Source organism: Alexandromys fortis, unplaced genomic scaffold (assembly GCF_014885135.2).
Source record: "Alexandromys fortis isolate MF-2015 unplaced genomic scaffold, M_Fortis_MF-2015_v1.1 scaffold_35, whole genome shotgun sequence".
NCBI classification, from domain to species: domain Eukaryota; kingdom Metazoa; phylum Chordata; class Mammalia; order Rodentia; family Cricetidae; genus Alexandromys; species Alexandromys fortis.
This window is the reverse complement of record NW_026067913.1, coordinates 6,084,594-6,096,820: the sequence shown is the minus strand read 5'-3', so window position 1 is coordinate 6,096,820 and position 12,227 is coordinate 6,084,594.

Sequence of the window (12,227 nt, the reverse complement as noted above, 5' to 3'; positions counted from 1 at the left end):
TCTGATTTAAGTGTAGATTGCTAAAGGAGATTAGAATTTTGAAGGCTATTAGTGACGTGAGCGGGTACCTCATCCCCCTCCTTGAGATATGAATGCTCTACCCAACTAAATCTGATGTAGGGATTTGCCTGTGTCTCATTGGTTGTTGGTGACAGAGGCATAACTGGTTGCCGGGTGTAAAGTTCCTCCCCAGTATTCTTGACATTGCTACTCTTTGCTATAGGACTTAAAAACAAATATAATAAAACACTTTATTTTACATTGTTCAGAAGTGTTAGCTCTCTGGATAACTGAAGTTTGCTGCTCTGAGCATCACTTGAACATTTCTTAAGGGAATTAGTGGTTGTTCACCATGTATGGAATATAATTTTGCTTTTCCTTGAGAAGGAGTGCCATTATTATAAACATTAATTTGATTGTGATTGCATCAAACCCACAGTTGCCCTCTAGAGTAGTTGAGGTGAAACTGAAGACTAGTGTAGTTCAGTGACCACTCAGCTCTTCTGTCCCTTAGTTCTATGTTTCTTAGGGCCATTTCTCCACCTTCTTCCTCTGGCCTCCATGTTCTTCAAGGCTGCTGACGCCCTTCTTGCTGAAGGTGACTAGAAACCTTGCCTACAGAATAAGACACCGAGATTTTGTAGTCATTGTGCAGTTAAGGACCTTAGTTTTGTTTTTGCCTGAAAACTGAGTCAGGCAAAATGGCATACTTTTGATTATTGATAATCTTGGGGATCCTTTGAAGAAGTCATCTGCTGTTTTTTCTACAGATTTCCCGGGCATTTTTCCCACCATAGAAATCTGTAGGAGGATGTAATCGCTGAGATCAAGAAGCATATACAAGGACTGCTTGGTTATCTCAGCCACCCTGGTTCTTGCCTCAGTAGCTCTCCAGTCTCCAGATTGTCTTTTGTCTCTAGAAATCTTGAAGCTAGCCCATGTTACCTAAATGTCAGGGGCATGCCTGGAGTCTCGTGAACTTACAGGTCGTGGCTGCTGTTTTCACAGTCTACAAGGGATGAAGTGGAGCTGGACTGAGGAAATTCTTTCTCTCCATGGTCACTGGAAGAAAGTACCGATGTTAGTAGGTAATGTAATGAGTCTTGGTAACTATTTTGCTACTAAGCAATGACGGCCGGCAGCTGAAGCTGGTGGCCTCAGGAGGGTGCTGTATGCCTGCTGAAACTTGGTCAATCTGTGAAAGATTTTTATTGGTGGCGACTATTATGTGCCAGTTGCCCTCACAGAACACTTTTCACAAAATTAAAAACTCTTCTCTTCGGTGCTTCCAAATGGTGTAGGATACCACAACAGAGTTAAGCTCTTCTCTGCTGTTTTGAGTTTGTTTAGGGCTATGAGGCAGGCAGTCTATTTCATGTAACCATATTCATAACATTGATCGTACTTGCCTCGGTTGAAGTAAGCACTGGGGTTTCACGCTCAACCTCACAAACACCTGTGATGACATCATCTGCACCTGAGGGTGATGCACCTCCTTTCCTAAGGGCTCTAGGCTCAGAGTCATTCTGTCCGATCCCTCATAGACAGCCGGACAGCGGACAGTAGCTCTCAGTTATCAATCCTTCTCCGATAGGCAGTGGCTCCTCAGTCTTGGTGGTGGTTGCAACGGGCTACTTTCTCCGTAGCATCAACTAACAAAAGACAACGGTTCTAAAACATGCCCTGTGGACTACTCAATAAGATGCCTGCCTGGTGTGGCTGAGACTCCTTTTTACAAGCGTGCTATGTGGTACGCGGAGCGGCGCGTGTTTCTGAAAGAGCAGCTGCCCCTCTTTTCATCTGACCCAGTCCTGGTTTGTCCTCTTTGCTGGATTGAATGGCCCGCCTAGTGGCCTCAGAACATGGGCTGCATGCCTGTTGGCAGCCATGGCTGTCTGGGTGCCACTCAGTTTTTATCCCTTTTGATTGTCGAGCTGTTTTGTGTTATTGATAAATTACAGGTATGGCACTCAGAGGAAGGATGGGGGCAGCTCAGCATGAATGGCGGTGCCCTTGGGCATAAAGCTCACTTGGACTCATCCATTGAGACAATCCTATGTAGTGGAAGGTGTGTTTTGGAGGATTAGTTATTAATCACAAAACAGGATAGGCGTTACTTGACCACTAATTATAACACTGGATGAGCACATAAAAATCATCGTGATAAACAATATTGTCCCTGTAGGACCCTTCACACAAAATCAGTCCTGTCAGATAAATGGCTATTTACATAACACCGAATCTTAAAAAAAAAACCAAAAAAACTAGCAGCAACCAAATAAGCAAAAGTGTGTATAGAAGCTAATAAAAATTAGTACCTTAAAAAAATCACTGCACGCTATGTTTTCTGTAATTATACCAAGCCCTAGAGTTTTAACCATGTAACAGTAATTTTTAGCATTTTTGCCGTTATTGTCCTTTTGATTTACTTAACTATGTCTAACTTGAACAAACAATGTTAAGTGGGGAAACAGATGCGATTAAATAGCCTGTAATTATGTTTTTAGTCAACTGCTACCATCACAGACTCCTCCTGCTCCTTGGACCAGAAAAAAAGTGACCTAACTGATTTCACTGACTGCCTTGCCAGGCCCCGACGCAGAATAGACGGCCTTATTAAGCAATCAAAAAATCAGCCATTACAGAGGGATGGTAATCAACAGTGTTTATACAGCTCACACGCTAGCCCCACAATACACAATCAGGACCATGAATTCTGCTAATTGGGTACCTTCTGCGTCCAGAGGTGCCTGCGAAGGGAAACAAAAGGGACTTGGAAATTAGTGTTTGCAGCAATTAGCTTCTGTCTAAAGGCTTAACCCAGTTCAGGGAAACCATGATTCAAGCGGGGATTATTATAGCAACTCTGGTTTTTAAATGTCGTCTACCATTATCCGAGGCAGGATTTAGCTTGGCAAAAGTAATGGAGATTTGTCTTCTCTTTTCTATTTACTTAAAATGAGTTTTGTTTTGAACTTTTCAAAAATCAAGCCCATTAAGCCATTTCTTCTGCTTTAAATTTCCTGGCATCCATTCAGTGTGTGTGTGTGTGTGTGTGTGTGTGTGTGTGTGTATGTTTTATACCTATGATCTTGTTCAAGACCAGTTGAAAGACCGTTAAATGCGTGCATTGTTGAAAAGCTCTGCTCGGAGGGATAATACAGTGGAGTTTGCTGCACCATTATTTTTCTCAGAATGATCTGCCGTTTAGTGGGACCCACGGGGTAGAATTCTTAGGAGAAAAAAAAAAAGACAGCAAGTGTTTTATTTAGAAATGTATGTACAAATTCACCTTTGAAGTAATAGCCCTGAGCCGTCCAGGCAGAGAACGTTGGGTAATCCGTGAGTATTTTGTCTTTGTAAACTAGCAGGGCATACTTAGATTCACCCACTGAAAACCCAGTGGATTTTATAAAATTGATTACAAAAGCAAAAAACAAAACACCAAGCCAAACTGCCCTTTGCCCTGTCCTTCCCTTTCAGTTCTTCGTGTTTCTGACGTAATAACCAAACAGCTCTCTCAGCTGCCCTGCTGAAGATGCTCAAACGGCAAATTAACAGTAACATGATTCGAGGGACCTCTTGACCTCCCAGGGAAAGCATCAGCTGTGGGTTCTTGCTCCCCCGAAGCTCTCTGCACGGTTGCAGAAGGATCCTAACAATGAAGAAACAGAAAAGAAAGCCTGCGGAGAGCAAAAGGAAAAGCGTGGTTCCGACGAAGACCAAAGAAATAACCAACCAGAGTTTTCGTTCATTCTGATTTAAAGGCTGCAGGAGCAAATGACAGTTTGTCTTTCAAAATCTATTAATAACCTGTTCTACTAATGACTTAAATGATGATTAATCAATGCGTCAAAAAGTGTAGGAAGATTTTTATTATTAACGCCAAATTTCGCAGTATTAAAATTTACAGAAGCCGTAGGGAGAGCATTGGTGCTTTGCAGACAATCAGAGTGATGAGCGTGGTGGTGCAGATCCACCGTACCCGCGTTCCCCTTCTGACTGATTGCATTACATATTGCTATTAGTGCGTGTCAGTGTCTAGTGCAATCAGACGGGGGGGGGGAAATGAGTGAAATGCGAACTAATGAGAGCTAATTGTATCAGATAATAGCAAGGACACAGAATTCTATCAATTAAATTAGTTTGAGATGAAACAAATATGAATATAATAATGTTTATAATAATGAGGCAATTAGCACTAATGAAATAAACGTTAACAAAGACCAGGGTCCCTAGCCCATCTCTGCCCGTCCACGGCGTCCTCCAAACTTTGAACTGTGCTCTAGTCACTGGGACCTGGTCAGCACGTGTTGGGCCACACAGAAATAAGGACGCCAGGCCTCCACAGTCCGCAGACGTCTGGATGCACCACTTTAGGTGGCTTCTCAAAGCCTGGTGCTCTTTAATGATGTGCCACTGTCTGTAATAAATACATCATGTCTTGATCCATGGAACTGATGCTAACTTTTCTTGATTCAGGTAGAAAGTGAACACATTTTGGTGTATGTATTGTTTCTGTCTTTTTGCTACCATGGATGATTGGCTGCTTAGGGAAAGTGCCTCTCTGTTGCAAAATCCAACTAGATTCTCTTCACTGGTCACTTCCTTGTGGTCCACCAGCTTTTGCTATGTATGCCACTTAATACTCTGATACAAAGGATGGCAAAGCCTTTAGACGTATGGTCAGGAATACTCTCCCAGGAGATGGTGTTGAGATCCAGCTTTGGCTTGGCAAAGAACTGACATCAATGAAAGAATTAGGAGCTCTTTTCTGTAGTAGGTCTGAGTCTAAAAGCTGGCTGTGTTGCCCAGCAGCTTTTTGAACAGCATGTGCGTGCGTGTGTGTATGTGTGTGTCGTGGAAGCTATTGCAACAGTGTGTGTAGTATGTATCTGCCCATTCACCTCACTCTCCCAAGAAGTGAGACATTTATACAACTTATTCATTAATAAAAGTGTTTTCTGTGATGCTTGCTTGTTTTATTAATACCATGAGTATTGGCTGATAGATTTTAGTGATTTCTTCTTGATTGTTTGGGTAGTAGTGTGGCTGGTATATTTGGCCTCAATCTGGACCATAGCTAGTAGTGTTAGGAGAGATGGCGCTCCATGCTGTGGCAGCCTCCCCCACCTTTGTCATTTGACTGCCACATTTTTATTACTCATATCATGGGTGCTTTCGTGTTGTGTTGTGTTGAAAAGAGATCAAAATGAGCTCTGAGCTGATGCTTCACCTGTCAGGGCTGATAGATTGTGCTTGGCTGGTTTCTGAGGCCGGCAGGGAGTTTATGGTTATAAGAATGAAAACAGACATGAATTTAAAATATCACCAACAGTGTTCGGGCACCGAGGATCTTGGTGTCTGTGCGGCAGGGGTCTTTCATGTTTTCAGCATTATAAAGAAGATGGGAACAAAACCGCGAGAATTTTGCTATTTACGTCTTTTAATGAATGTTCTTCACATGTGGGTCCTTTTGTCTGACTCTCATTTTGTAAAGGTTTAGCTGTGGAAAATGTGGATGGTATCACGTGCTCTTGGGGCAAACATCTGCCTAGGATACTTTCTCCTCCAAATCGCTCTCAGTGTAAAGAACATATATTCAACTGTGCATGCATAAGACAGACAATTATCCATTCGCAATCTTCACTGGCCCCAAATTGGAAAAATATTTTCTAGAGATATCCTGCCTGACATAGTATGCTGCTGTGAATGTTCGAGATGACATTGCCTGCCTCTAGGGCCCCTGTGTTTGGAGGTAATTTTGTCTTTAGAACGCCTTTATGAGTGGTCAACAGTTGTCCTTATGCCGTGCATCCTAGAGCCTTGTTATACTACAAGATGTAAAATTAATTCAGTCTGTTCATATTCTTTATAGCTGTTCAGAGATTAAAATTTGAGATAGGAGATAATATAGGCAACCAGCAAGGATTTTCCCCATGCTTAATATGTCTATTTAATTTCTTTGCTTTTTCTTTCAATGACTTAGGCTTGACCTAAATATGAATAACCTTGCAGCGTGGGAGACCTGTTAGCCTCTTCCCTTCCCCTTCATTTCCCGGCTTGCCAGCTCTTGATCTGGCACACTGGTGTGACAAACTGGATTGCATTCCCCTGCTGGTTTCATGTGTAATTTGAGAAAATGTCTTAATGATCGGTAAGGAAATTTCAAAGCATGTTCTCTTGTTTGAGCTGGGAAGGTACAGTGGATAAGGCACTTTTGACTTTCATAAATGAATGTTCTTGTTCCTGGATTGAAGTGTGTTCTATAGGCCCATGCTTAGCCACAAATTATTCTAAATACTGATATTTCCTGGTAACTCAGGCCTATAATATGGATTTAATGTTATTCTTTGACAAACTTGAATCTATATCACTTTATTCTCACATTTTAAACACAGAAATTTTTCTTTTAATTTTAAAAGAATATTGAAGTAACCTTTTTCTTTGAAAGGATTTTCATTTCAAAATATGAAGCATTTTCTATTGTTATTGTTTAAGAGGCTTAGGAAAATTGTGCCCAGTTAAGTCATTATGACAGAGTAGAACTTCCTTCCAAAGAGTAAACATTAAGACCATTCTTCCTAAGAATACTTAAGAAACTTATTTAGTGGGAGGGAAGTTTACTATCCACTTTGGTTAAGACTGACGTTTTTCCTAGTATTCTGGTTTAAAAGTGCATTCATGCACATGACATTCTTTTATTCCGAACAGAGAAGTGTAAATTTAAAATCAGGTTTCTCATCTGGAATACATATATTCATACACACACACACACACGTGTGTGTATGTTTATAGCAAACCAATTAGGCTTAAATGAAAAGGATTGTGGGTGACGGACTCAGTTTTGACTTGATCTTTTGGTGACTTGAAAGTAGCCTCTATCCTGAATTCTCTTTATTCAAATGCACTTGGTTGTATTGCTTGTGTTTTATCGTGTATCCGTTGGTCATAGAATGTAAGATATACGGTGGTAACAGACAAGCCCACAGCTTCGTGTTTACACAGTGAAGGCATGCTCCCACCTGAAGTTTGCATTCACGAACTGGAAGCTTCAAAGTCAGTGTTGTCATCATTATAATGCTGGAACCAGGCTCCCATTGCCACAGAAGAGGGAAAGAAAGGCAGGAGGAAGCATGCAATGCCTCTTAAACCCACCACCTCTTGGGACTCACAGTGTTCTAGGTGACGTAACACACTAAAACAAGCAAACAACCCTTTGTGCAGCAGAGATGTAGGAGTCTACACTTAATTCAGAAAGAAAAGACATCGTACTTCTCAATAGTCTTGAATGCCACATTCTCTTTACCCGCTGCCCCATGTTTATTTACCCATGAGTATTATTTCACAATAAAACCATGCACAAACACACTAGTAAGTTAATCATCCAGTCACTTATAATCTTGCTGCACTGACAAATCACATTGCTTTGCTTGTTCAAAGATTTACATGTCTTTCCTACATGTGTATATAATGCCTGTATGCTTCAACTATTCTTTCCTTCTATGTTTATACTGGTTTGTAAGAGGAGGCCGCTCAGAACCAAAATAATCACACAGAAATTGTATTAATTAAAACACTATTTGGCCCATCAGCTCTAGCTTCTTATTGGCTAACTCTTATATTAATTTAACCCATTTCTAGTAATCTGTATATCCCCACATGGCAGTGGCTTACCGGCAAAGATTCGGCATGTCTGACTCTGGCGGCTCCATGGTGTCTCCCTGACTCTGCCTTCTTTCTCCTAGCATTCAGTCCAGTTTTCCCCACCTACCTAAGTTCTGCCCTATCAACAGGCCAAGGCAGTTTCTTTATTCATTAATGGTAATCACAGCACACAGAGGGGACTCTCACATCACTGGTTGGTCAAATTTGTCACTGTTTTAAATGTTAGGAAATATAATCAAAGCTCCCTTTATACTGTCTTACATGCGTATCATCAACTACTTTGCAGAAAATCCTGTGGAAGTTAAGGGTGTTCATGTATGTGGTGTGTATGTAGGGTGGAGCCATGCACTTTTACATAAAATATGAAACGATTTAAGGTAAATTTTTAGTTAAATTATATAATTCTCATGTAGTGATTTCATGTTTAGACTATCGCTTCTTGGAGCAGCAGTGGGGAATTATAGAACTTGATTTGTGTAGAGCATGTAAAGTTAGAGCATGCGTGGAGGGCTTGCATGGTGAGGAGATGTCTGGATGAAGACTGTGAAGACTGCCACTACACACTGCAGCCAGCTTCCCTTCCCAAGGCGGGCAGCAGGCTGACTTTTCTTAACACTAGCATTTGCAACGTTGCTATGGCACTTGACTTTTGAATAAAACATTTTTTTTGTATGTGAAAGGTTAAATAAAGCTCCTTGGGGTATTACACACCAGTGCTAATTTTTCCTTTACTTTTCCTCTATAGAAGTTGCTTCATTATCATTTAATTAATTAGTGACATCAATTATTCATGGATTTAGCTCATGCAAGTATTTTATTTTTTAAAATCTATTTTCATGTGAGTATGTATGTGTATTTGTATGTGTGTGGTATGTGTGTATTTGTGTGTTTGCATGTGTATTTATATGTGTGATGTATGTGTGTGCTTGCATGTGGGTGGTATGCATTTGTGTGTGTATGTGTGTGTTTGAATATATGTGTGTGGTGTGTACATATGTGTATGTGTGTGTTTGCATGTGTGTGTATTTGTGTGTGTATGTATGTATGTTTGTATAAGTGTGTGGTATGTGCATGTATATGTTGTGTGCATGTGTGTGTGCTTTTCATGCGTATGTATGTGTGTGGTGTGTATGTACATGTTTGTGTAAGTGTGTGGTGTGTGCATGTATGTGTTGTGTGCGTGTGTATGTGTGTGCTTTTCATGTGTATGTATGTATATGTGTTGTGTGTATGTGTGTGGTGTGTGTAAGCATTATAAATGCATGTGGAAGCTTGACGTCAGCAATCATCCCTGATAGGGTTTACTTTTTATTCAATGAGACAGGATCTTCTAATCAAATCCAGAGCTGTGGATGTGGTCAGTCTAGCTAGCCAACTTGCTACCGGGATCCCTGGCCTCTGCTTCCCATGTCTGGGATTATAGACAGGCCAACATGCGCAGTCAGCATTTATGAGGGACTTGGGGACCGGAACTCTTGTCCTCACATTTGTACCACAAGCCCTCTAAACACCGAGCCATCTCCCCAAACCCCCACTCATGATGTACACCAGTGAAGTGGTCCTTGACGGAAGGACTTTAGTAGCCTCTGAATCCTACCTATATTTTTTTTATTATGGTTGTTTCAACAGCGGTGTGTCACACGTTAGGAGCATCTGAGTAGGGTGATGTACCTGGAGAGCTGTCCTGACTGCTTGGATGTATTGGGGAAGACCCACCCCAATTGTGGGCAGCATCTTCAGGTGTCAGTCTAGAAACAAAGTGTATTTCAGAGGGAAGGTTTTCTCACCTTTTGCTTGTTTGGCTTTCTCTTGCTGTTGGAGTTGATTCACCTGCTGTTGCTGGAGCCGTGTCCTTCACTGATTGTAGAACCAGCATTTCCAAGCTTTCATTGTGGAAGAGATACTTATTGGCTTTCCAGGAACCTCAGGGCTTCCAGCATCAGATTGAATTGAACCATTTGTTGAATGGAGGTGTTTCATTTTTGTATTTTAATAAATAAAACCTGCCTGAAGATCAGAGAGTAAAACAGGCCCACAGGCAGTGGTGACACACACCTTTAGTCCCAGTAACCACAGTAATTTGCCATAGAAACCAGGTGGTAGTGGTGCACACCTTTAATCCCAGTACTAGAGAAAAATATAAGATGGGAGGAGACAGCTCTCAGTCTCAGTCTCATTCTGAGATTCCTGGAGGCAGGATCGTCATTTCTGGCTGAGGTAGAGGTAAGAGCCAGTGGCTGGTTCTGACCTTCAGTTTGAACCCCAATATCTGTCTCTGGGTTTTTAATTGTGCTACAAACATCTGATTTGGGATCTGTGAAATCAATTCTGAATTATTTTTACAATCTTGGCTATAATCAGCTTTTCCTACTTGCTATTGTAGAAACATAGATATGAGTTTAAAAAATTATTAAACATTAACTTTGAAATAAGTGTTTGTAATTATATTGTTTTAACATTCTCTTCAAGCCATTTTAAAGAGACCTACATCAGGAGATTCTAAAAATTGCTTTTGTTTTGCATCTTTTCAACTGCCTGTTTCTAATAATTTTTGATCCGTATCACAGATAAATGACTCTATGCTCTTTTAAACCTTCTTTGAAGCAAGGATGATTATCCTATTTTTTTGAATTTTCCCATTAAGTACCCTAAAAGATAGTGTCTAAAACTTCAACAAAACAAGTAATTAGGTACAAAACAGTCAAGAAAATGAAATTTGATTAGAATATTCTCTTTACAGGATGCTCACTAAGATCTTAGTAAGTTGGAGAAACACTATTATGGTAAAAACTTTAAAAAAGGTTTAAATCCATTCTCACAAAAATCAAATGTTGTATATGTGTTTATCAAGGTCTGATTCATTCCCAGGGCTTGGTTAGTGCACTGATTGTGGTTCAGTTTCTTGGGGAAAAAGTCATGTTAACCAAGCTCTTGACAGTTGCTCAAGGGAGAATGTTTATAAGTGAGTGAGCATTGTCCGTGTAGAGCTGCTTCAACAGGTTTAGACTCAGAAAGTGGCCCGATGGCTCAGGAATCAGGTCATGGCATTTGGTCATAAATTCTGTGAATTGGCATCAGTCTAGAAGAATCTGATGAGACCATGGCCATCATACGAAACTCTGTCTGTAAGGCTGGTAGAGCCCCTAGACCATCTTTTCCCTTGATCAAGGGAATGGATGAGCATTTACTTTTTATATTCCATGTGTTACTTATATATGCATATGACAAATAGTTTATACATACATATCAACTACTCAGTTCAAACATGCATACACATATATACATATATATATATAAACACACATATATACACACATTGATAACATTGCTTAAGCAGTAGCACACACACTAATATTGATAATTAATAAATGGAACCTCATGAAACCAAAATGCTTCTGTAAGGCAAAGGACACTATCAATAGGATAAAAACGGCATCCTACAGAATGGGAAAAGATCTTCACCAATGCCATATCTGACAGAGAGCTGTTTTTCAAGATAAAGAAAGAACTCAAGAAACCAGACATCAAAAAACTAAATGATCCAGTTAAAAATGGGGTACAGATTTAAGCAGAGAATTCTCAATAGAATAATTTCAATGGCCAAGAAACACTTAAAGAAATGTTCAACATCCTTAGCCTTCAGGAAAATGCAAATCAAAATGACTTTGAGATTCCATCTTAAACCTGTCAGAATGGCTAAGGTCAATAACATAAATGGCAACTTATGCTGGAGAGGATGTAGAGTAAGGGGAACACTCATGCATTGCTGGTCAGAGTACAATCTTGCAAAGCCACTTTGGAAATTAATATGGTGGCTTCTCAGAAAATCGTGATTTGATCTAACTCAAGACCCAGCAATACCACTTCTGAGCATATACCTAAAGGATGCTCAATCATACCACAAGGATGCTTGCTCACCTACGTTCAGAGCAGCTTTGTTTGTAATAGCCAGAACCTGGAAACAACCTAGATTTCACTCAACCAAAAAATGGATAAAGAAAATGTGGTACATTTACACAACGGAGTATTACTTAGCTATTAAAAACAACACATCATGGAATTTGAAGGCAAATGGATGGAGCTAGAAAAAAGTTATCTTGAGTGAGATAATTCATGGTATGTACTCACTTATAAGTGGATATTAGCTGTAACATAAAGGATAACCATGCTACAATCTACAGACGCAGAGAGGCTGGGTAACAAGGAGGGCCTAAGGGGGCGCATATTGATCTCCCTGGGAAGGGGAAATAGAAAAGATCTTGAGGGTTGACTGGGGTGGTGGGTATGAGAATATGAGGGATCTTGTTGAGTGTTGAATTAAGAGCGGTGGCAGGGCTGCGTCCCCGGCACCCGGCCGCCCGCATGGCTAGCTTATGCCCAGAAATAATTACACGAAAACTGTATTCTTTTAAACACTGCCTGGCCCAGATAGTTCCAGTTCCTTATGGCTAGCTCTTACATATTGTTCTAACCCATTTCTAATATTCTGTGTAGCCCACGAGCTGGCTTACCAGGGAGGATCTTAACCTGCGTCTGTCTGGAGCGGGAGAACCATGGCG